General features: G+C 36.8%; 1 protein-coding gene across 1 annotated transcript in view; it reads right to left on the bottom strand.

Moving 5' to 3' along the window:
• Positions 1-3,554, bottom strand: part of LOC130605698 (leucine-rich repeat-containing protein 4C) — a 242,186-nt gene extending 238,632 nt beyond the window's left edge. Inside the window, exon 1 of the mRNA XM_057421404.1 lies at positions 3,423-3,554. The gene's annotated coding sequence lies outside the window, so the exon portion shown is untranslated. The remainder of the gene's footprint in view (positions 1-3,422) is intronic.
• Between the last annotated feature and the right edge of the window lie 23,817 nt (positions 3,555-27,371).

Genomic DNA, 27,371 nt, shown 5'->3' with positions numbered 1-27,371 from the left:
GATCATCCAGTTCCAACCCCCCTTCTACAGGAATTCCTCCCACAAGGAATTTAAGCTGTTGATTTTCAGTGCAACATTTGATCAGCAACCTAATGATATAGCATCATGTGAAAACTACATGAGGTGGCAGCAGGAAAGGTGAAGAGAAACAGTCATTTGATTCACAAAGTTGTCTGCTTAGACAGCAAGGCAATATAGTCAACACCTTGATTCACAAGTAGAACTGTCCATAAACTTTCTGTGCCTCAGGGAAGACACAATACTCACACATTTGTGCTAAATATTTCATTGACACTGGGGGAAATAAGACAAATGATTATCTAGTATTTTAACTGGAATTGTGCTTAAATTTTCACTTGTGAAAATCAAAGGGATGATAAATACTGATGCTTACAAAATTTCTGTCACTCTAATTTTCTCCCCAAAGAATTAATTTTAGTATTTTTAAGACACTCTTTCATCCAATTTCATACACATTGAGAGGCATTTCTGTCATCTTGTAGACACAATTCTTATAGCTGCATTTTTAATTTAAAAGTGATATGAAGATCAAAATTCCAGTACCCTGGAATACTGTCAGAATCCCTCTGCTTTCAGGCTTCATGACAATTGAAAGGCCAAGTTTTCTAGAGATTTATAAACCAGATTGAGAAACATGGATTCAGTGGTGAATGATGTTTCTGAAAAGGAAGAAACTCCCTGCGGAAAAGTTTAAACCATAAATATTTGATTTATGGACCAGGGTAAAATATTAGAGTTCTGGCAATACTTCTACTTGCTTGGATCAACCACCTCAAAGTGTGACTAAAAAAAGTACAAGAGAACATAATCCTTCAAACATTTCAGTGAGATGTGCAAGTAAAATCAGCAAGAAGAAAGCAAGCTCCATCTTTCTGCAGCTGAGCAGTAAGAAGCACTTGTCATCAGCTACTGGCTTACAAGGGTTTATATTATCTGCCAAACTACCTTTATCTGTTGACAGCAAGTCAGGTCCTCGAGGACTAACTCTGAGCACTTCCAGCCAGTTCTTCATCATTCTTGAATAACAATTGTTTCTCCTGAATGTCATATAAGGTCACATAAAACCTCCTTAATCCAAAAGGGTTTCAGCTATTTTCAAGTGTATTTGCTCTAGCTTTGCACTTTTGACATTTAGATTTCTGTCCTTTGCCTTTTTTTTTCCCTTCTCCATTAGTCACACAGTAATCAGTCTCTTCCAGTTTCTAAGTCTGAGAAGTTTTATACTTAAAGCCATAGTATATGCTTTTTTTCACAGTACATTGATTCTCATCCTGCTTCTTGGGAAATGCTCCAAGGAAATTTTGCTGATGCAGACGACAAAGTCTTTGGGGACATTGGTTCAGTAGTATCAATTGATTAGCAAAGCTGAGTATGGAATTTTGAAACCAAATGTTACTGACATATCACCTGTTGGTGGCTCATAACAAATGTTATTTGGAATGTTTGCCTTCTCTCAAAAAGGTTAGTTGTCCAGATTTTGAGATGCAATGTGAAATTTGACCCATAAGAGCAAAATGCCTAAGATACATCTATGTATCTTCTTAGGTGATGGGAGAGAAAGATATAGCTCAGATTAAAGGCTTTCTGAGACATGTTTGAAAAGATTTGATCAATTGAAAACAAATTTTATATGGGCCAACTCTTTCAAAGGGAGCTGCATTTTACACAAGTCTATTTCTGCTCAAAAGATATGAACGCTTTTAAGTTTTAAAGGTTCCATTTCCTCAAGTTTTAAAGGTTCCATTTCCTCAAGTTATGCAGCTGAAGAAGAAAAAGCTTTTTTTTTTGTTAAGGCTTGTCTGAAGGGATACGGTTAAAAATCCTTACTGCTAAAATACAGATAATGCACCCGAGTATTTTTTTTTTTGCATTATAAACTATCATAAACTCCAATTTTTTTTTCCATTGCCACAAACCACAAAACTTGTTTAAACACTATGAAATTATTCAGTTAAGCCACCCATTAAAAAAATTTAGCAACACCATGACAAGTTTATTTATTGCACACTACTTTATACGTTATAGTTTTGTCCAGTTTGTGTCCAATATTAGGTAACAGTTTTGTCTACCCTGAAAGACCTGCAAACTTACCATTTGAGCTGAAGGGAGAAAACAAAGTTTAATTGCAATACGTCTCTGCATGATTGTGACAAGCTGTGGAGGTCTGACCGAGACTGGACACCAAACACCCACCAAAACTACTCTATCACTGCCCTCCTCAGCTGGACAGGGGAGAGAAAACGTAATGAAAGGTTTGTGGCTTGACATAAGAACAGGGAGAGAATACTCACCAGTTACTGTCATGGGCAAAACAGACTCGACTTGGGGAAATCAGTTTTATTTATTACCAACCAAATTGCAGTCGGCTAATAGCAAATAAAATTAAACTTTAAAATACCTTCCCCACAACCTTCCTTTCTTCTTAGGTTCAACTTTGCTCCTAATTTCCTCTGGTTTCTTCTCCTTCCAGCAGTGCAGGGGAATGGGAAATGGGTGTTATGGTCAGCTCCTTCTTAAATATACTCTCCTAAAGGCACTTCCCACTGTTGCCTTGGATGGTGGGTCCATCTTGGAGCCAACTGCATTGCCTCTGTTGGACATGGGGAAGCTTCTAGCAGCTTCTCACAGAAGCCACCCCAAGCTCCCCTGTTACCAAAACATTGCTACATGAATCCAATATACAATCTGGGAATTTCTCAATCCTCAGTTTCCCATCGCTTCCTCAAGCAATGTAAAAAATATACATTTCAAGCAGACATTTATGGAATATCAATGTTCATTCGTACAAAATGGTTTTCTTCCATAGTACAAGAAAACAATACTAAAACGTATTTTACAAAATACTTCTGTAAGTCTAAGTCTGATACACACAATTTGAGAAATTTTAAATATTAGCCAAAAATATTTCCTGTTATATCTCAAACAAGTATGCAAAAAATGTTTTCCCTTTAGCTCAGAGCTCAAGAGCATCCATCCTAGGTTTCATTTAAATGCTTTATGAGGTTGCAACAGTCAGAAAGAGGAAGAGAGATACAAGAGTTTTACGCATGCTTTCTTCATTATTGACGCAAATTTCATCCAGACCCAGAATATGCTTTAAGCACAAATACGACTACAAGACTAACATAAATGAGTCCTAAGAAACTCATTCCCTATAATTTATTTCTGTTACCAATGGGAGCCTACAGTTACCAATTTAAAAGTCAGTTTGAGATCGGTCTTAAAAATTGATCACCAATTGCCCCTTTAAAGACTTTTTTCCTTAGACAACTGTATGTGATTATATGCAAAGGTACAGATGAACAGCCAAGGATAAAGTCTGGAAAGTACAAAACAGCAGTACTTAGTAGACGCACAATATTAATGAATGAAAAATGGAAGGAAAGTTATTTTCAGTTTACCTGTCTTCAGTAATTCATGGTACAGCTGTCCTTCATGCCAAGGTGTAGTGTATTTATCTTCTCAAACAATATGTTGTATCTTAGTATATTTCCATATTAACAACCTCCATTGCACAATCCTTTTTTCTGGCAACCTGTTTCATGGGGGGAAAAAACATCGCATCTTATGGTGTGCTGTGTATCAGACACAGTGACAGAGCTTATAATGTGCTTTACATGTAACATATTCAGAAATCTCATGGTTACTTATGAAACAGAGAGATCTCTGAACCACATACGTACAATTTAATAGGCAGATCATCTAAAACACATTAAAACATAGGAAATAAAAGAATTCATCTGGTTCTCACTAGAGGTTATACTCTGTTCTGCTTATTTTCATCAACAATAATTTCAATAATAATGTGGAACTTATTCTTGAGACACCACAGCGAGGGTAGTCTGTATTACAGGCATTACCCTATTTACTAGGTAAAATATTCACATGCTGTTGTGCCAATTCACATGATGACTCAATGACACAGAAAAATCAGCAGCAGCTTCTGAACAGCATGCAGTGAAATGCAGCTAGTTATTTTGTTGTGAGGTAGAGGGGTTTTAGTATTTTATAGAACCATACATTCAACAATGCCAAATGTAGAGCTCCATCCTGACATTTAAAAGCCAGGTATCCCTATAACATACATAAATCTTCCCTTCTAGCCGCAGATCTGAACAATACTTTTTATCCCCCAGGACAACCTTTTCATCAATCTGCTTCCAGATTTATAGATGCGTGACAATTGCAAATGTTTACTTATATATTTTATTCACCTGAAACTACTTCATGTTATTCCTCTGAAGAACACCAAAATTCTCAGACAGGTGTGTACTATGCTAACATACATTAATTTTGTATAGGATGCAGCCGTTTTAAGAGCTGGAAATGTAATTTCTCTTTTGAAGTAAAAAACATCTGGTAGTAAATATAAAGGTGATCCCTAATTAATCAACAGATCACAGACATACAGTATCTGACAAGTTCATGTCAAAACCCAAATCTTCCAGAGAAAATATGGTTAGTATAAGTCACTTGAATTCTTCTATGCTCAAAGGCAATGTGTGAAGGAAAACCCAGGGAGAAAAAGCTGGTAATATCTAACAATCCTTTATAGCTAACACTGAGCTTAATTTTGAGCTATTGTAATATTTGCAGTTGCTCCTTGAATTTCAGAAACTACAAGAGTGCACATCACTAGCCGCAGTGTTCATCACATTTCATCAGTTATATAGAATACTTCTGAATAACTGAAAATTATGTAGCAAGTTAATAGATAGTATGGAAATAGAATCATAGAATCATAGAATCATAGTATCCCATGGAACCTTCCGAAGCAGGTTCCTGAAGAGGCCAAAGTCTGCTCTTTTGAAGTCCAGGGCAGTGAGCTTGCTGCACGCTCTTCTCACTGTCCTGAGGATCTCAAATTCGAGCATCTCATGATCGCTGCAACCAAGGCTGCCTTGGAGCGTCACATTTCCAACGAGCCCTTCCCTGTTGGTGAGCACAAGGTCACGCACGGCATCTCTCCTTGTTGGCTCCTCTATTACTTGCAGAAGGAAGTTGTCTTCTACACAATTGAGGAACCTCCTGGATTGCTTGTGCCGGGCCGTACTGTCCTTCCAACAGATGTCAGGGTGGTTGAACTCACCTATGAGAACAAGGGCCTGCAAGCGTGAGGCTTTTCCTATCTGTCTATAGAGTGCTTCATCCGCAGGTTCTCCTTGATCAGGTGGTCTGTAACAGATCCCCACAGTAATGTCTCCCATAGCTATATTCCCTTTAACCCTGACCCACAAACTCGCTGTTGACCGCTCACCTGTCCCCAGACAGAGTTCCATACTCTCCAGCCTAACCCTAACATAAAGGGCAACTCCCCCTCCCTGCCTGCCAGGCCTGTCCTTCCTAAAGAGCCTGTAACCTTCCATTCCAACACTCCAGTCGTAGGAGCCACCCCACCATGTTTCTGTGATGCCTATTATATACAAGGAATGTTTTGATCATATCACTCATGTTTTCTCCGAACAGTGATTTTTTTATCCCGAAGATGTATCATCACTTGGGCTTTTTTTTATTGATTTTATTGTGATCTAGTGGATTTATTAATTAACTGTAATTAAATTACTCTGTTGTCAGCTTCTTATCTCTGCTGACTGCTTTCTATGTATAGAAGAAAAAAAACTACCTTCAGGATCTAGAAAATCAATAAACCATTACTTAAAATTTAACCCGATAGATCTAATAGATTCTCACCCATCAGAAAGAATTTCCGCTTGGGCATGTACATTAATAATATATTGTTAGGAAAACTATGGAATATAAATGTAGACATAGAAACATATTTAATCTCATTAAAGTATATTGATATATTTTATCTATATATTATATAGACATATAATTATAAAATTATGTTATAATAATATTATATTATATATTACAATATATTATACACTACAATATAATATAAATATTATATCTATACATGTATCTAGGGACTATAAGTAAAAATGTTATTCTTAAAGGAGGAAAAAACCTTTCTACAGAGACCTACACCACTGATATATTATTCATCACCCATAACAAATGAGAATAATTAGGGAACCAAAATAGACCCTAGAGACAAAAATGTATCAGACACATTCACAGTCACATATTATACCACAGTTTAAGTTATTATTACATAAGGGAAAATTATAGAAACTTTCAGTCTTCCAAAACTTCCCAGGATCATTCCAAGAACTTCCATCTAGAAAGTGATTTTAATTGTGCTGCATGAAGATCAGAATTTGGCCTAATGTTATCATGAAAACATCAAGAGCCACTCTGACAAAGGAGAACAGGAGGTACGCTTCATCTTACAATAATGTTTTACTAAATTATAAATGAACCTCCAATGTTTTACCTGTTAATAGTATTTTATCATTCACAAGGATGTTATGAACTACCTCAGGCAGCAGTACAGGAATGGATCAGATGGCATCCCAGTCTCCAAACCAGATCACATTCTTCTTTGCTCAAATACAGTAAATATTATTCCATAATTTCAGAAATAACTGCCATTTAGTACTGTTATTGCTTCAATTGAAAATTTCTTAATCAGTCCTGTTTTTAATATATCATAGGATTAAACACTACTTAATAATAATACATCTTTACCAGTACAATAATTCCTGAAAGTTAGTTGAGGTATTTCAACACCACAGAGCTCACACTCAACATTTGTACTGTATATACTGGTTACTATCATCATTCAGTTCCTGTTCTACTTTCAAACACTGTTCAGGCAAAGTACTGTGCAATGGTTACTGGTGAGCCTGTGACTCTTGATTTCTGTGGTTCAGTTTCTAATTCAGCCATACATTTAAAATGGGTCACCAAGTGTGGTAATGGCTGTTATACATAGAAATGCATCGAGTGTATGGGTTTTATCTTTCAGTTTATGATTTTAATCTATAAAATGGTAATAGTAATTCATAATCTACTTATCTTTATCTTTTTACATGTATACAATAGACAGAACTATTTCTACAATGCCTTTAACAGTGATAACCTGATACTGATGTTCTCATAGTAAAATAATAGCAACAGTAATCTTTTAATAGTTAAACAAGTATTACATTATAACTATAACTGAGGAACTGCCTGGAGTATAAATACAATTACATATGTGATTACATATGTAATTTTCATTCTATATTTGGGAATCACTGACAGAACCTCCTTCCTCTCCACCTTCAACCTCCCTTGTTTGACCACCCAAACAGTAAGTTTTCTCCTTATGTTTAAATGGAATTTTCTGTATTTCAGTTCTGCCTATGCCCTTTTGTGTTCCCTGAAGCCAAGTTTCAAAGACATCTATGATATTTTGAGGATGTGCGATTAAAGTAGCATTTAGTTTTTTTCTCATACTCCCCCTAATGTCATGGAATATTATTTTGTGGTCATATTCCTATAATACAACAGCCACTAAAGAAAAGATTCGTCATTCATCCACCACCAGAAAATATTTTCATACTAAAACACCTACTGCATCCTGCTGTATTTCAACAACCTGTTGGTGACTCAAAACTTGAAATTAACTTTTTGATCCTTTAATTTTGAATTTCATTCTGGTAGTTTGACAGGACGTATCACTACATACTATTCTACTTAATAAATGCTGTGTCTCAGTCTGATGAACTCATCTTCCCACTGTTGCTACAGTAAAGACTACATGATTAAGGACAAATGCTCTCATCCATCACTATGTTGTATTTAAATAAAATCTTACTTTCAGAGTCCTGATCATCCCCCTTGGAAATAACAAGGTTAAATTATTTCATATGACAAACTTTTACAGACAAATTAGAAAACCCCCATAGCACTACTGTTCCCTGATGAGAGGTGAAAGACTGAATTATTTGGCTTTTCCTTGCCCTTGCATAATGCTATGTATATGTCTATTTACTAGTGAAACCAAATGTATTCTGCAAGCTCATGTAGTTATCCTAGACTACATAAATTTTCAGCACCTTGAGCAGGGCAATTTCCTTATTATAAGATGGTTCCATGCTGAAAAGACTCCTAGATGGATTAGGTCAAAGTACCACATTTTAGGAATCTCAGTGGGACTTATAATTGCAATATTTATGGAAATCACTCCATCATTCCTACTAAGCCAATAAATCATGCAAGTTGTTGGCATAGTCACAGTTGCAGAACATGACATGAAATGTTCACACTTATTTCTCTTGCTTATCCTGAGGGGGAAAAGAAAGATTAAAATGTTTCCTATACCATAATTTTGACATGGAATTCTAGTACACTCATTGAAGCAAGTTCACTCAGCAATAACTATAAGATTCTTTTAAAGCATTTTAAGTTAAGATTACTTTCTTCTTTCTTGAATAATGTTCATGTACTCACACAAAAATAATGTTTTTCTTGCATGAAACACTATATAGCTTTAGACGTATAATTTCCAGCCATGTAAAACCGAGACAGGTTGATAAACCATTTCTTTACCAGTGCATAGACTATAGGCCAAAATTTAGAGACTGTCATTTCTTTAAACTACCAAATTTCTTTTGAGAGGATAAAGGTGTAGTTCTCTGTTCTCAATGATCATTTAATTTCCCTCCTGATAAAATCTTGGCTACTACTCTATTCTTAACAAAAGAAATTTTTTCAACACAATGTAGTCAACTGTCATTGCTATGAACATTAATACATGTCTTATGCAGATGTAAAAGGTTACATATTGCAAAGCAGAGTGAAAATTGCTATATTTAATTGTGGGAATGTCTTATTACAGCCCAGGCTGTGTTTGCTTCCAAAAGACAACAGTAGCAGGAAACCCTCCCCCTCATCCTCACAAGCTGCATGGTCCAAACAAATGGGATGGAGCACCACCAGCTAAGTCTGAGTGCCCTCTCCCAGGCACAGAAGTTTTCCTCAGAGGAAATCCTTCTTGCTTAATGTTCAAATCTGTTCATTCAACTCCTAATTGTAACAGAAATAGCTTGAGATGCCATGGTTTTGAGACAGACTTGGAAACAGGACAGGGCAGTGAAACCTTTTACTAGTTATAAAGCTTTAAATTAGTATTTTTTCCATATACAGTTTGCATGAAATTTCAGTGTAAAGACTACTGCTATTCTAACCCTCTGTGTGAACATTCCTAACTTTAACACTGCATTACATTGATTCAAGTCATTTTTATACAGCTTGAACAAAATTAAAAAAATGACACTTATTCTGAAATATGAATGTCTACACTGGAGCCTATACTGAAAGAAATGAAGATATAAGTCATTACTGGGATTTAGGACAGATTTATTCTGGACCTAAGTTATCTTCATATACTCTGTAACAGACGCTATTCACTTAAGAAAGGCAAGATAGATGATTTCCCTTACCAAAAAGAGCAAAAGCAACTTTGGGACACAGTGATAAAACATATTATAACTAATTTTATATATATAGAAATAGAAACTATTTGCCACACTGCAATCGCCAAAATCAAATTATTTTAGTTATCAAGACAAGACAATATTTAGCTCTAATCAGAATTCATTAAAGGTGGTTAAACAAGAAAGTTGTTGTATTTATGTGCATTTATATGGTTTAAAAATTAAGCTTCATACTTATTCATTAACAATTGAATAAGCTAAGTCACAAAAGTTTTCTGCATACTTATAATTCACAAACATCTAAACATCTTAGTCCATACCTAATTCATGTAAGAAAAAATTATGCTATTATCATAACTATATGGATATGGGTAAATGCAATTTAAATAAGTAACAGTCTACAATCAGATTATCCTGAGTTTTTATGAGCTGCTATTATAGCTTACAAATGTCTCAGAAACAAAATTTTGTAAGAATAAAGCAAAAAAAAAACAGCACACAAACCATAACTACTACAGCAGTTTTATATAGGAAAGTTGAAAGATTCTGTCATTCCTTCATCCTTGAGTTTCCCCACAGGTTGATGTTTCCATGATGCAGAGGAGCTAAGGATTACACACAACTGCCTTTGGAAAATTGGACCTGGGAAAAAGATCCGTATACAGTGAATGGATCCTTGAAGCAGTCAGCAGAAAATGAACACACACTGACCAATGAGTGGAATAATGGCTTTGCTGATAATCTCAGTGAAGTTCAGCCTCTGTGGCTAAGGGAGTTGAGAGAGAAAAAGATGGAGATGATGAAAATAATCTTCTTCTCACATCTGTTCTCTGCTTTACACAATCATCCCCCTCCAGTTAGATACATGGCAAGATCAAAGGTGGTACATCACTTGTAATAACAGTAGTTTCTGTGCCCTTGTGGCCACAGACAACATGAAAACAGTTTGTCTATCAGAAAAAAATGTTTCTACCTTGTCAAATGGTACTAGAGTTTATTTTAATAACTAATATTGTTACACCCCTCTTCACTTCTTACTTAAATTAAGATGAAGTTAGCAAATCCACAGCAGACTTATGGTCCCAATTTATCCTTGCAAATATTGTCAGGTCCCATGAGTATCATCTAACTACCAATACACCAATTGCACATCACTTTTCTAAATACATACTCTGCACAAGAAGAAAAAAAAAGTAACAATAAATCACTGTTTGGGATAGATGCAAAGCAACAGCAAGAGAAAGTATTACAAACAAACCCAGAGACTAGGTGGAATAGAAGGCAAAGATTACTCTTTCCCTGTTTAAGTAAACTTATAGTAGCCTTAACAGGGTAACCTTGATAGGGCATTAGAAATTAAATCAATTGTTTTGAAATACAGTGACTCTGATAGAAAAAAAAAGCAACATATTTTTGGTTTTCCAGTCATACCAATTAGTACTGCAGTGACATGATCACTGCACCAATGAAAAAACATGTATGGAGAGGTGTTTACTATACTGGAAAGCAAGACAGCCCTGTAGAGGGATAAAAGTCTTAACTATACACTGCTTCTTTGTATACAGTCCATTAATCAGGACTGCAGATGTCAGGAATATTCAGTGGTGAAGTGGCTGGACCATACAGCCTGGATATCCATACAAGGAGCATTCCCCTGTGATGCCAAGAAAGGAGATCATTCCCCCATCTGGTTTCATTCTTCATAGGAATTTAAGTAGATTCAGCTGGAAAACAAGAACTTGCTTTTGTACTAATTATTACAATTTCTGGCTTCAATATAGCAAAAAACAAGGTGTCTGAAAAACAGGAAGGAAGATCAAAATTTTTATGTAAACTATTAGTGCAGGCATATATATATTTGATTATAAATGAATAATGTAAAAGTTACTGGAAAGAAAACAGAACAATGCTCCCAAGAGCTGTAGATCTGTGAATTTTCAGAAAAAAAAAGGAAAAACAATCAAAGATACATGAAAAATGTAATACAATGTAGTTTGACTGAAGGAACAGTATCCATCCCTTATTTTTAATAAGGAAACATCTGGGTTTTTCCTTGTGTATAGAGTCTATTTTACCTGCCTTCACTCAAGCACCTGAAAATGGAAAAAAGAAATTGGATGACATTTGATGGTACATGCAAGGTCTTTCTCTCACTGACTTCAAAGGATTCCAGTTATGAAGTTAGATGTTATTAATAAAGTGTATATAGAAGGACTGAGGTAAAAAGTTTAATGCTACCAGGCTGTTACTGAATAAACAAGACAATGTAGCCATAATGTATCAGGTAGTATAACTCCACTTTTAATGCAACTGCATAAAACCTCATGTGGACTTCAACAGATGACCATTCATGTGCACGGAACATTAATTTAAACTGTAGAAGATAACAGGATCATCAAAAGAACAGAATTTAAGCTTATAAGAGGAAATGGAAGGTGCTTAGCTCATTTACCCTAGCAAATGAAGATGAAGAGAAGATATGATTAGAGTCTATAAACATATTGATTAGTTAAAAGTAGAGAGATATAGGGAACTTTTAACATAAAGTGTCATAAAATCAAATGTGCATATCCTAATGCATTTAATCATAAAAACAGAAGAAGACTTATGAACATTAAAATGGTGAACTATCTATAATAACCCTACACTAAGAGAAGCAGGCACAACTGTCCTTTCAAATCTACAGTCCATGAAATTCAGAGATATTTGTTTCTTAAGATCTTAAGACAGGCTAAATTGTTTTTAAGAAAGGGAATACATGCGGTGGTCTCACAGAAGAAAGTGTCAATAAAGGGTATTGCAGCAACAATAAACTCATAGTTTTACCCGGGTTTAATCTCTGGTCAGTTGTATTCTCACATGAGGTAAGATTTATCTTGACATACAGTGCTCAGAGTGTTACTCTTCATGGGTAATACAGAGAAATACTAATTTTTTTAGTTTTAAAATTAGTAACATAAGCCACTTCACAAAATTCTCTGTGTGTTCTATTATGATGCACACAGAGTTACCCTTAAAGTACAGTATTCACTTTCGAAATCAAGAATCTTTCTGACACTTGTTTCCCCTTCAGAAGCAAACCAGTCAAAAAACATTAGCCCTTCAGGCACATTAAAACATAAATTGACTCAAACCAACCTGAAATACATGCAGAAATGGAGTTCTACAATTATTCCTACTTTTATGGTTATTTATTGCAGTATATCCTACTACTAGGCATTCATCACCTCAGGCTTCACTGAATGAGTATAAATAGATCAAAGATATGCGCACACACAGAGTGGGTGTCAGTGTTCCAAGGACGTGACCTACTCAAGCAAGTCCAGAAGAGGCCACAGAGATTCTGTGAGGGCTGGAGAAGCTCTGCTCTGGAGACAGGCTGAGAGAGCTGGACTGGTTCGGTCTGGAGAAGTGAAGGATCCGGGGAGAACTTAGAGCAGCTTCCAGTACCTGAAGGGCTACAAGAAACCTGGAGAGAGGCTTTGGGCAAGGGCCTGTAGGACAGGATGAAGGGGAATGACTTTAACCTGATAGAGGGGAGATTGAGATGAGATCTTTGGCAGAAGTTCTTCCCTGTGAAGGTGCTGAGGCACTGCCACAGGTCGCTCAGAGAAGCTGTGTCTGCCCCATCCCTGGCAGTGTTCAAGGCTGGGCTGGACAGATCTTGTAGCAACTTGGTCTAGTGGAAGGTTGAAACTAGATGAGCTTTAATGTCCCTTCCAACCTAAGGCATCCTGTGATTCTATTATTTTCTTTTACTCACAAACAGTGGAAGTTGAAGACAAACATATTCTTACTAGATTTTTCATTCACTAAGATTTTGTTTTCTATTTTCTTCTGAGAGTTTCAAAACAGCTAAGCTACATAAGTAATTCCAACACATAGCAAAAACATGGGTATTAACAGTTTCCAAATTGAATAAGGCAGGAAACAGAAGGGGGTTTCATAACATATTCAGACCTACATTACAAATTTGGTGAACACCAAATACAGACATGCCACAGTGTCAGCATTTAAAGATGGCACTTAATGGTCTAGCCAGCTAAATATTCCTGGTCAGATAAGATTATGAAAGCCAAACTAGTAATTTCTCAGAGACAACATGGAGACAGAAACAAGGGTGCCATTTCCCATCCTCACAATAGAAGTATTTTATGTTCCATCTCACGGCTTCACTTTATGGTCCTTGCAAAAGTAAATACCTATCTCTCTCTGAATCCCCAAAGGAAACAGCACTTTCGATTTATAAAATTGCATAGCATTTTCAGTACGTTTCCTTATTCTTATGTGTGCACTCTATGTGCTTTCATTTCCCTGCTGCTCATCAAGCTTTTCCATGTTTTCATTATCTGTCTACCACAATATCCAGGTGCCTTTTTCTTGACTGGTTTCAGTGTACTTGGACAATGCATAACAGTGTATTCTGCTCCCTTTCATGGTCAATGTGAGTAGTGATTTTAATGAATGGAAATTAAAATTTTAGTGGTATGTAATTATGGTTGATATATGTATCACTTCACTGGCTTTTCATTCAGATCATCACAAAGTGAGCCAAACATCAAGTTTAAAATTGCTGGCTGAATAAAAGGTCATAATCCAATCCAAAGAGTATGGAGAGTTCATAGACACAGCTGCATTCCTCCAGTGTGATAATGTGTAAAATTTAACCAACATATTACCAAGTGTATTAATGAACCTTTTACTAAATTACTTCCAGCTTATTTTTTCTTGTTGATTCAATTGCTGCTTGAGATAAATGGGAGGATATCTGAAATGACAATCACACACTCTTGTAATATTTTCTTTGTTGTTTTTTTTTAATACAAAGATAATGAGTAACATTTCAAGTGTTATTTCCCAAGTTTCAGTCATTGCTTTTACATACCTAGAAATATCACTACAAAATGACACATAGACAAAAAAACTATAACAAGTGCATCTCCAGTATCACACTTAAACCCTAAGGCTAGATCTAATCCATTATCTATTTACTACACATATTCTTATGTATCACAGAATGACTCACAGAGCTAAAATAATAATTGTAAAAATATCTGAATTTCATGCTGGATTGACAGCCCCAGAGATTTAAGTTTTCCTTCATCTACAGCAGAAAAAGTATAAGTAGCTGTAGCACAAGTTCTTTCTCACCACGAGCCACTTGGAAAGACAATTGTTAAAAGACTTATCAGCTTTACAGGATGATACCTAAAGCCTTGAGTCATCTATGGTCTCTTTCACAAGGTTGATAAACTGACTTTCAAACACAAACCTGTGCAAAGAGGAGAGGCAAGTCCTTGTTGTACTCAAGTGGGGCACCTCGGATTCTGGGAACCTAAATTAACAGTCATCTTGGGGAAAAAAAATAAAATCCTTTGTTTCTCAACTGAAATCACAAAACAAAGTCAGTCAAGTAATTCCTGTTAGGCACTTAAGACTCCAAAAACTGAGGCGAGCATAATGTGTGGAGACCTCAGAGCAGCCTTCCAGTATCTGAAGGGGCCTACAAGGATAACGCAGAAGGACTTTTCATCAGGGCTGTAGTGATAGGACAAGGGGTGATGGGTTTAAACTAAAACAGGGGAAGTTCAGGTTAGAGATAAGGAATTGATTCTTTCCTGTCAGGGTGGTGAGACACTGGCACAGGTTGCCCAGAGAAGCAGTGTCTGCCCCATCCCTGGCAGTGTTCAAGGCCAGAGTGGATAGTGCTTGGAGCAACCTGGTGTAGTGGAAAATGACTGTGCCTGCGGCAGAGGGTTGGAGCTAGATAAACTTTAGAGTCCTTTCCAACCCGAGCCAGGCTGCAATTCTATGATTCTGGACAGCATATTGCAAGAAAAATAAACTGATTATATACATTTTGTAATGAAGGGGAAGAAGACTTTAACATCAGCATATATATTTTGTCAGTGTTAGCTGATATCAGTTAGTTGAACTGATCACCTATATTGCTTATTTAACATGAGGGCAATTGCTTACTCAATGTTGAGTGAATATGAGACTGTGGTTCAAAACATTAGTGAGGATGCCTGTGAGATCAAAAGTAGCGTAAGAAATAATAGTAGTGAAAGCAAGTTCAAGCCCAGCTTCTCATCAATCAGCTAATATAGCAAAGACTCAGAAGCTTTCTGTAACTTCACCAATACAGATTGAAGCTTCCTCTCTCTTTTATAACTGTACTAAAGTCAAAATACCATTCAGTTAGGCAGATTATCTGTTATCACTATGTTAAAATTGTGGACAAAATTATATCTTAATGAAAATAAATTAATTATCTCAAAACCTGGAGGTGCATCACTACTAAAATCTCCCTAGGTAAAATGCTGCCATATTCATCTATTTCAAAATGAGACTTTCATAAGTATAATTATTTCAAAAAACTACACCTATATAAGCGCAAAAGATATATGGCATCACCCTTCTGTGAAAAGGTCTAATCAAGTTTAAACTTGCCCTTGTGGTAAATGTGAAAATATTTAATTATAATCCAAGTGATATAAATTGAATAGCTTCTATTTCAAGGACTCACTTGCATGGTGCTAAGATACTCATTAAATTCAATTAGTAGTAATATTTGCTGTCATGCTTCCTTTCTGCACCACAGTATTTATAATAAATTTCTTTGATTATGTCCCCATAGGCATTATTAATACCACATACCATATAAAAGAAAAACATAGAATAATCATAGAAACACAACCTGGTTTGGGTTGAAAGGGACCTTGAAGTTCATGAAGTTCCAACTCTCTGCCACAAGACACCATCAACTAGACCAGGTTGCTCCAAGCTCCATCCAACCTGGCCTTGAACACTAGCAGGGATGGGACAGCCACAGCTTCTCTGTGCAACCTGTGCCAGGGCCTCACCACCCTCACAGAGAAGAACTTCCTTATTATTTTCTTTCTTTCTTAATGCTGGTTTTAGATAATCAGTCTCAAAAAAAAAAAAACCCAACAAAAACAAACAACCACAAACCAAATCACACAAAAAAAACAAAACCCAAAACCAAACCTCAAAACCATTAATGGAAACACTATAATGTCTTAAGTAGATACAAAACAAAAGTACTTCATGCTAAAAAGTAAAAATATGCACTAATCAAAAAAAACCACAAACCACCAAAATAGCCTGTCAACAGATATATGAATGCCAACAATCATACGTAGGAACAGAGAATTTTCCTACACAACAAAATTTGAATTTATATCATTTTGCTGGCAAAAGCTCACATTTTTATGGTGAACACTGTACAGAAATGGGTTTCATTTAACATTAAAGCATTTTAGCAACCTATGTTCATCGTGCATTAAATCAAACCTTAAACTAGACTTGTATACCTCATACCAAAATCCTTTCAGTTTTCCTGTAACAATGATGTTCATATAAGCCTATTACTATAATGCTCATATGCCTACATACAATATGGTTTTACATGTAAAGTTTGCCTCACACTGGCAGAAAAGCCTGTGATGTCTTGTTCACTTCTGGCTGCTGAAGAACAGAAGCAGATTTTCTTTTCAGTGGTAGACTTTGAACCAGAAATTAAAAGGGACATGCAAACCGAGTATCATTAACTCCCCTAATTCTGCTTTGTGTTTGCATTTAAAGGTACACTTGAGTTAACATTATATGTGGATGCTTAGCTTGTTGAGGTCAGAGATCTGACAATGATCAAGATTTTTGTAGATAGTTTACTTAATGGCACCTTGAAATTGCAAGGTGGCAGTGCAACATCATTCCTTATGTGACTAGATGCCAAAACCAGCTCAGTGCCTCTGTGATTGTGCTTAAAGAGTGTCCACAGAAATGCATTATGGTAGTGGGAAATGCACCATGGGTAGTCTTGCACTTTTGTCTGTCTTCTGAGATTGTTGCTTTCTCTTCCCCAACTACATAAAAGAGCCCATAGTGCTTTATGCATTACTGATGGAAAGAATTCTTAACAGAGTACATCAGTATCTGGAATTAAAACCAACTGCATTTGTAGTATAGGAAGAGCTGAGACTCCAGCCTGAAGCATGTGCTGGAGGGACTATTACTTGGTAAAACATTGCAAGGAAGGTAAAGCTGAAGTGATGAACTTGAAAATACCCATGGAACTGTCTCATTGGCAACACCATTATCTATAGCTCCACAGGGGAGTGGAGGAGTGGTGTTTATTAACTGTTAGCAGCAGAAAGGCTGATCCTCAGGTGAAGAAAATCTAAGAAATAAACACCAATTATAATTAAGAAACCTGATGGGCAAATGAGACAAAGTTATCAACACAGTTACTCAAGTCATAGATGCCAAATTCTACTTTTGGCCATAAGGGCAAAGAGAATACTGAAGCTTTGGTTACATCTGAAACATGGTCTTAATTATTACTGTCATTACTGTTATGACGTGGTTGACTGAATTACCACAGATGTCTAGGGGCTGGAGTCTTAAGTCTTCTATCACAGCCCCAACATCTGATTCATAAACAGTAAGCAGAAGGAAGAGCAGCACATGCCAAATCACATACACCACTAACAGGGAAGGTTTAGTTCTCTTTAGAGCTTCATCATCTAATGTGTAACTCTAGGGTTTTTTTTGGACAAGCTACCAATGCTGGAAAAGAAGGCCACCATTCATTTCTTTACAGTACATACAAGAAAGCTGATCATGTTCATCAGGCAATTAATTCTGCAGCATTATTTCTTTTTTTATAAAACTTTTGCTTCCTTTTATGAAGGAAAAGGATTTATGCCCCAATTCTTCCTGTATTCAGTTAACCATTTCTGTATGAATGAAAATTCAGATACCATGAATACTGGTGTAATTCTTACTGTCTGTTTTAAAAGCAGATTTAGATTACTTTAAACTTCTTATAAATGCATATTTGAAGTGTAAATCTTGGGCTTGTCCAGCCGTATGTTTATAACGGAGAGCTTAATCTCAGAAATTGTGGAGTTCACAATATAGTAAAACAAAAGAGATGTGAAACTGTAGATACCCACAGCATTCCCCGTTTCCATAAAAGTTCAGCTGAATGAACAGTGGAGAATAAGCATAAAACAAAGACATTTTTATGTTTTGTTTTTTTTTTTTTTTGGCAGAAAGTAACACTGTCCCTGAAGACCTTGTTCCTTCTCTGTACATCTTTGGATCAGTCCTCTGTGAAACTGCTGACCAAGCACATTATTAGTGCAATGTTCATGAGGAGTACTCACTGCTCCATGTTAAGGGACTCATGGAGTTCTAGCAGGTGCTTGTTACAAGCTTAAGGGGAAATATTTCTGGATGGATTCCAAAAGCAGAGCTTCAAGCATTTAATTTTTCTTTTATTTTTTTCTCCATACACACACATTGGAGTCAGCATATTAGAGGAAATGGCATTACACTGTGACAAGCAGGTCACAGTTGGATGAGATACTGAAAAGATTTTGCATCCTTCTACAAACTCTGCTGTCAGTCTCCCAATCCTCTGTCTTCTTCAACCTCTTCCTTCAGTTCCTGGTACCATTTCAAAGTTGAGAAACCACAAGAAATGTATCATTTTTAAGAAACACTCAGTGGATGAGATCTATAGATTTGAAAATGAAAAACTAGGAAAAGACCGAACCATTTAGCAAACTTACCACTGTACTTGTTACAGTGCTCTGGAAATTCAGAGGGCAAGAGGCAAACCAGCATCTTTTGGTTTCATCCTAGCCAAAAGCTACTGCAAAGCTCTGTTTGTGAAGCTATCAGCTCATTTTTACTATAACCTAAGTTTATGTCATGCTACTTTGACTCTTCAAGAATGTAAAATGTTTGTGGAACCCTGCATCTACAAATTAGGTTAGTTCTCAAGACAGAAAGGTCACCTTGTTTCTCAGTCAATCAAGTAACAAAACATTTACACTTTTTTTTAAAAGATACACATTACATCTTCTTTGGAAATGCATTACATATTAAGTACATATCCAAATAAAATCACTATTATTAACTTAAAATGAAGTTAAGGAGAATAATTGCTGAAAGGTCCCAGGAATGGGCATGCAGAGCCTTAAGGGGAAGTTTCAGGCCTCCTTGGTTCAGCAGTAACACTTGTATCAACTCAATGGAACCAACACTACTACAGTTTCAAGGTGCGGAACTGTTCCTAAATGCTTCAGAGGTGTCGTGGTTTAAACCCAATCAGCCATAAATCACACTCTCTCTCTCTCTTATTCCCCCCCTTTTCTTCCCCCTGCTCCTGGAGGGATGGGGAGGAGAATCAAAAGAATGCAACTCCCACGGGTTGAGATAAGAACAGTTTAGTAACTAAGGTATAACACAAATCACTATTGCTACCACCAATAATAATTGATTGATTGATGGCTTGGCTTCGCGAGCGAAGATTTGGGAAGGGCTTTAACCATGCTTGCAAAAAGCACGATGACCAAGGGCAAGTGGCATAGGCAAATCTGGTTGGAAAAAAGGGTGCTTAGACAATCAGGAAGTGTCCGACCAGGACTGTCATCTCCTGAGCGATTTTGAGCTACTCACGCACTGGTCCACCCACATGCGAGGTTGGATCTGCAGCTTCCCATGCACCTTGTCACCTACCGTTTCTACCCTCGCCTGTCCAAATAGACAAGTGAGAGTAAGCCCTTCCAGCCTGTGCAGTGGATTTTTTTAGGTGAAGCACAGCTTGCACAGAACTGGCCCCACCCTTTACGCCTGAGGTTTAACTGCCACAGCCTAATTAGCTAGGACCGTGACAGCAAAGTCCACAGATAGTAGGTTTTGTAAGAGTGTCCTTCTCTTTGATGGAAGACCATACAATGCTAGACAAGATCCATCAGCCCAGGTTTGAAGATAGGAGTTTTCCTTCTCCTATGAGGAAGGCCTGTCTTCACTAGCAATGATTCAGGAAGACCTCCACCCACGCATTCTGAACAAGATTGTCATCTCCAGGGTCAATCATGAGCGACTGATGACGCAGTAGCACAAGCAGCATCTAGGCGGGATACTGAAATGATAAAGGAAATAACAAGGGAAGAGAATACAACACCTCACCACCTGCTGACTGATAACTCACTCCCCCAGCCCGACCAAGCACTGACTGATACCTAGTCCAACCCCGCAGTGAACTAGCCCTTCCAGGTAACTCTCAGTTACATCCTGGGCATGATGTGCTGTGGTATGAAATACCTCTTTGGATAGTTTGGGTCAGGTGTCCTGTCTCTGCTTCCTCCTGACTTCCCCTCCTCCTTGGCAGAGCATGAGACTCACAAAGTCCTTGGTTAGTCTAAACATCTGAGCAGGAACTAAAAACACTGGTGTTAGCACTGTTCCCAGGCCGAAAGTCAAAAACACAGCATTACATCAGCTACTAAGAAGGAGAAAAAAATGACTGCTACTGCTGAACCCAGGACAAGACGAGTAAAAAAAAAAAAAAAAAAAAAAATACAGAAGAAGAAAAATCCTCTATTTGTCTCTGGAGAGGTTCAGTCAGTTCTACACTACTTTTGACTATTACAGGCAAATTATATTAGCTAGGATCCTTTAGAAACCCGCTATGCTACAGGAAAGTGCTGTGACAAAATATATAGCCTAAAGCAATGCAAGATGTGAATGGTAAAACTTCAGACAGATGTAAATCAGAGGAGAAAAGGATTGTCAGCAGCTCAAGGATTCAAGAAAAAAAAAAAAACCAAACCAGAGCTGGAATATGGCAATTCTGAAACAGGATGACCTGTGATGTCCCTAAGAGCAGCAGCAGCTGACAAGCAAGAACTCACCAAGTGCCTCGAAGGTGAAACAGCATTAGTGGTTAGCCTAGTAAATCACTAGTTCTAGCTACTTCCTTTGTGCCTCAGCCAATAAATTTTTTTCTACTTTCAATTAAAGTATATTCTGCTTTCAGTCTCTTTGTGGACAGCAGAAGTCATCCACACTGATCCAGAGAATGTAATGCCGTTTCCAGTGGACCTTTTCCTGTTTTCTCAGAGATTATGCCAGATGCTCCATGGCATGCCTCAAACATTTAATCCATCATCACATAATAATTTGATCCCTGTTTTTTATAGTAAATGGATCATACTAGAGGAAAATTTTAGTTATTTTTTCAGAGTAATTTAAGCTGTTAGAGTATAAATACTTATTACACATTTTTATATTTCAGCCAACTCCAATGCAATAGTGCAACAATAAATGTACGAGAATAACAATGTGAAGACTAAACCATTTACCTACTACCCTTTTATTTGTTTCTTTTGGACTTGAATTACTAGGCAAACTCCAGAGAAAGGAGAACAAAGTGGAACGGTTGCTCCTACTCAAACTTATAATTTAATAACAATTTGTTAAAGTTGTCCTGGGTTCAGCAGTAGCAGTCATGTTTCTCCTTCGTGGTAGCTGGTGCAGGGCTGTGTTTTGACTTCCAGCCTGGGAACAGTGCTGGTGATACCGATGTTTTCGGTTGTTGCTAAGTGATGTTTACCCTGACTAAGGACTTTGTGAGGCTCATGCTCTGCCAGGGAGGAGGGGAAGCCGTGAGGAAGTAGAGATGGGGCGCCTGACCCCGGCTACCCAAAGAGGTATTCCGTACCACAGCACGTCATGCCTGGGGTGGGGGGTAACTGGGAGTTACCCCGGAAGGGCACGGGCTTCTGGGTGGGACTCGTTTCTTGGCCGGTGGTATTGTATTCTCTTCCCTTGTTATTTTCTCTTATCGTTGTTGTTGTTGGTAGTAGCGGTGGTGATTTGTGTTGTACATTGGTTGCTGGACTGTTCTTGTCTCAACCCATGGGAGTTGCACTCTTCCGATCCTCCTCCCCGTTCCTCCCGGAGTGGGGAACGGGAGAGCCTGGGAGGGCGGGGTGGGGGCCTCGATTGCTCTCAGCCCGGCACCACTCACTGGGAGTGAGTGAACAAGCTGTCTGGCTAGGGTTTAAACCACGACAAAAGTGAGTGTCCATATTCTGCATGCTGTTCTTCACTTTCACAGAAGCTAACAAAAGACACTATGAAAACTCTAATATGAATCACTTCTTTGGACAAAACACACAGGCTATTTAAAAGGTCAGTAATTCTCTTCTGTTATCAGAAGAGAAAGGCTTGCAATTTTCTTCTGTACAATATTTTTTAAATTGTGAGAAAATAATCACAGTCTTAACAGGGCAGAAGACAAAGGGCTGAGGAGAAGCACATCATTCCAGTGCTGTATCCTAGCACTGAAATGGACTGCTGCCAACTGTAAGCATACTTAATTCATGTCTTGTTATAAGAGAAGATGAAGACCAGTTGTACGATACTGCCACAGTTTGTATGGTACCGTATAATGTATTTATAGTGCTGTCATATTCAGAAAAGAGATAACAGAAAATATGACATTTAATGCATTTGTTCCCTTCCCATCTTCAGAGATCTATCTCAACCCTTTTTAACAATAACGTCCTGCTCCTTTGAACTTTGCATAGCAAATATTACTACTGGAGAGTAAAGTATGCTGTGCCAAACTTCCTCTTGTGAAATCATCCGCATTACCATCAGCTCAGTTGTTGAAAGCAGTTCTGAAAGCAGAATCTGGGGATGGGGGCTGGCAGAGAACAGCGAACATTAGGAAAGCAATGTGATAACTCTTACTGAACGCAGCTGGTGAAACAGTTCATCTAGTTCCAAGCTTCTGCCCGGGGTGCCTCACACTAGATAATGTCACCCAAGGCTTTATTCAACCTGGCCTTGAAAACTGCCAGGGATGGAGCATTAACCACTTCTTTGGGCAACCTGTTCCATTGCCTCACCACCCTCAGTATGTCTAACAATATTTTAGATACTCCAGCTAGCTAGTAAGCATCTCCATTTTTTCCAAACTTGAAACTATAACCTAAATTAATGATATAACAAAATATGTTTGAGTGCCAACAGCAGGATAAACTGGCAGTTAACTGTGCTAACAATTTTATTCTTTAGTTTGAAATCTGTTTCATCATCCTGCATATGAGTTGTCCTTTTATAAAATTAGATTATAATTCAATAACATTAACAGATATAAAGCTCTTAGAAGCTTGAGTTTTTCAGCTTCTATTGTCCTTTCCATGAAATAGCTTTGCACACATTATATCCTCTCTTCCATGCATGTTCTCTCTCTTTCCCTTTGTACTTCCCAGAACTCAATTTGAATGCAGTGGCTTTTCTAGTCCTCTTTAGCAAAACTCAAATCCAGTAACAACTGAGCACAAGTTCAGTATGTGTCACAACTTGAGGAAGTTGGCAGCCTTACTGTGTACAAAGGCTGTACTTTCTTTGTTATCAAACCTGCATTTCTTGCTTAATAATGTCTCAACAAAAAACATCCCTGAGAATAAATAATAAAATCAGTGTGCATCAAAAAAAAAACAACAAAAAACAACCAAACAAAAAACCCGCCAAGAAAAACACCTTTAGCAGAAGCAAAGTAGCTTTTCTTCAATGGACAATATGTAACTAAAATACATCATTCCATTGTTATTGAATGAAAGGAACCTTGCAATTCTCTCAATAGTTATATCGCATGCAGCTCACCACAGGATGCCACTAAGCTTGACAAGTTATCTTTCATACTATTTGTGTTAAGATCAAATACCTCGATAATTTAGATATTTTTGAAAAAACATAGGACTGGGGAGAAAGGGAGGAAAAAAAAACAACAAACAAGCCACATACATACAACTCAGAAGTAAAAAGAATTCTTATTATTTTCATCCAATTAAAAATACTCATTTGAAAGCAAGCACTGATAAAAGACTGCAGGAAGCTAGCTATGCCAAGCTATTCATACACAGCATTTGAAAAGAAACCCACCAGTTTGACATATGATTAGCAATAGGAAGGGAAAAGAAACAATTCCTTCTTAGAAAGTCAAGTATTTTAACAAAAAGATGCATTATGATGCTTAGTGAGGGATTTTAGAGCTACAGCAAAAAAGACAATGGAGAAATTCAGTTACTAAAGACTGCTTCCCATGCCAGAAGAATAAGTAAAAATCACAAACCTAATGTCAGACCTACCAACAACAACAAAAAAAAACAAAACACCTTTTTCCATTCAACCTCTGAATTCCCCCGTTCTGATAAAGTTCAAAGAAATACTGAGATCCAAGACAGTGAGCCCTGGCACCATTCCAGTTCAAAGCAAAAGTTCTCATGTGAAGAAAATTTGACATGTTTTAAACATTCCAGAAGACCTTAACCAAATTTTCTTTTGCCTCAAGGAATTTGTAATGTTTTTTGTACATATATTTAAACTTGTCTTCTAAAATCTCATGCAAGAAATAAGATATACCTTTAGAGCATTAAAATTTGTCAATGTTTCTGTAACTGGAAAGGAAATATACTCAATAACAAAATTTGTTAGCAGTGAAAAGTCTTAACTTGTAAAGTAGAAACTTTAACTTCCAGATTAAATAATCTGCAGGACAAATGTATCCTTTATCTCATTACATACCTAAATTAATGAAAGCATTAGAATTGCTGGGGATTGATCACTTCAGTTGTACCATCAATTAAATTAGGCTGGGCAGCAACTTCTTTGCTTGAGGTTAAAATGGTTGCAAAACATACATTCTAAATAAAATTGGAAACATTAATACAATTAGAAACATTGCAAGAAAGTACTCCCTTTGTTTCAATATGTAAACCAATGAATGGAAAAGAGGAAACTGAAGTATTAATTAAAACATATCGTAAAATGTTGCTTGTGACAGAAGTGATGCTTTACTGTATTGAAGAATGTGCCTCTCCCCTTTTTCTGTTACCAGCTTAACACATGTAAAATGCCTCTGTTTTTTATGAAAATGTATACCTTTATAATTAAAATGTAATAATTAATTTAGATTGGAAAAAGACACTTCAGTCTGCAAATATCCACCACAGGATCCAAACATGGCTGTGCAAATAGTTTCCTAGATATGTACATATATAATTATCTAAACATGTTCCTGTACCTAAGTATGAACCTAGACTTCTTGACACTCTTAAATCAAGAGTGTGAACCATGGCTTTGGTCAAACTGCAAAAGGCCTCTGTAGTTGTCCTTGTTACCATTTTCCACTGTAACAACCATCTTATTACAGATTTTTGCCTCACAACTGAGGTAAGGTGGAGCTAATATTCCTCATCTGTATCAGTGCAAACTGGACACACTACTTGAATGCACTATAGTGTATTTTAACTCAAACCCACACAAACTACATTAAGCTGCTTTTGAGGCTAATTGAATAATCCCTGCCATGATCCAAGAGATGGGAGGATAGAGATTTGTTAAAATTACAGCTTAAAGCAGAAACATCTTAAACATAGGATCATAGAATGGTTTAGGTTGGAGAGGACCTCAAAGCTCATCCAGTTTCAACCCCCTGCAGTGGGCAGGGTCCCCTTTCACTAGATCAGGTTGCTCCAAGCTCCATCCAGCCTGGCCTTGAATATCTCTTGCTTTGAACATCTCTTGATGATCATCTTAACCATCATCCACCAGTCCTTAAAATCTAGTAATAATTTTGGTTGACCATTATAAACCATATGATAACCATACATACAGCAAAACAATTAAACATTGTATTAGATTTTACAATCAAATGTATTATTTATATATTAACTTTCATTATTATGATCTAACAACAGTAATTAAAAATAACTTTCCCTAAGTAAACAAATTATTAATATTGGTTAATAACTAACCTAATAGATAATAGTTATTGGAATCACCTTTCTATAGTCACATCCCTTTTATTAATGAATGTCTCTGAAGCAATAATAAAAAAATCAAAATAAGACTTCTCACTTTCCTCAAAAGGCCAAGTTTCTCTGCAAACAGTAAGAGGGCATTACCAAAACCAAAAAGGCCTAGAAAGGAGTTACAGCAAACTGGAACAAAACAAAGCAGAAACAGCAGATACTGTTTATTGAAATGGAAGGATTTACACACAGTGGAGAAATCTGTGCTACCAGCCATTAGAAATGACTTCTAACACATAAGGCAAGCACATCAACCAGGTGAGAACACATCCCCTACTGTTAAATACTATTTTACATAGATTATTTCCTTTAAAACTCTTTTGGCATTACACGTGTTTGCATATCATTTGCATGCATGGCTATATCCCTCAGCTAGTAAGCAACAACCCCTGCTAGTACAATTTCTCTACTTGAGATACAATAATTGTAGCATATTAAACATTGTGAGAGTAAGTAAGTCTCATCCTTCAAGGTGAAGCACTGTACTTGTCCTAATATTTGATATGCAAAAATTTTATCAAAGCAGGTCCACATTATGATTATATATCACTAAATTTCAAATAAGTGCAATGGAAAAAGACTTTAAGCCGTACTTAAAAACCAAGGAAGTAATTAAAATACTTTTATAAAGACAGGTAAAAATACATCAGCCAAGAGTAAAAATCACTTCAGTCAATGAGCAAGAATTATTTCCAGCAGCTTTAAGAAGTATCTATTATCTCATGAAGTAAAACATTAAAAAGGAGGTGACTTGTCTAAAGCACTTTAAAGCATAAAATTTAGGGTATCATTCTGTAAATTGATACTAAAAGAAACCCCAAAAATGCAAACAGTATCTGGATCTTAAACTATAAGGGAATGTCTCAGTCCTTGCAGATACGAGGCTATTGTCTCTGATGTTACATGGCTTAAATTGAGTTTAATAGAGTTTGCTTGCTTTTTTAAAAAAAAAAAAAAAAAAAAACAAAACCAAAAAAAAAAACCCAAACAAACAAAAAGAACCCAACCGAAAACAAAAACCCACAAACAGTAAATAGCTGTCTTGGCTATAATATTTGATTCCTTATTTAATGGGGACTTAGGGCTGGGGTTTTTGGTTTCCTTTATTTTTTCCTTCTTGTAAACAGGAACCTTTGCACAATTTTTGGTTGAGTCATCCTGGTATTTATTCTGAGAAACCACCTCATTATTCATACAACCCAGCTGCTGTCTCAACGCATATGCATGAACAGACCGGTATGGATAGGGTACTTCTGACTGTTTTCCTAAATAAGATATTTTAAAAGTAATTAAGATGAAAAAGTATCAGAAGTGT

This window comes from Pezoporus wallicus, unplaced genomic scaffold (assembly GCF_028554395.1).
Source record: "Pezoporus wallicus isolate ANWC-B61680 ecotype Strahan unplaced genomic scaffold, APGP_CSIRO_Pwel_v1 contig_5042, whole genome shotgun sequence".
Taxonomy (NCBI): Eukaryota; Metazoa; Chordata; class Aves; order Psittaciformes; family Psittacidae; genus Pezoporus; species Pezoporus wallicus.
This window is presented reverse-complemented; position numbering and strand designations above follow the sequence as displayed.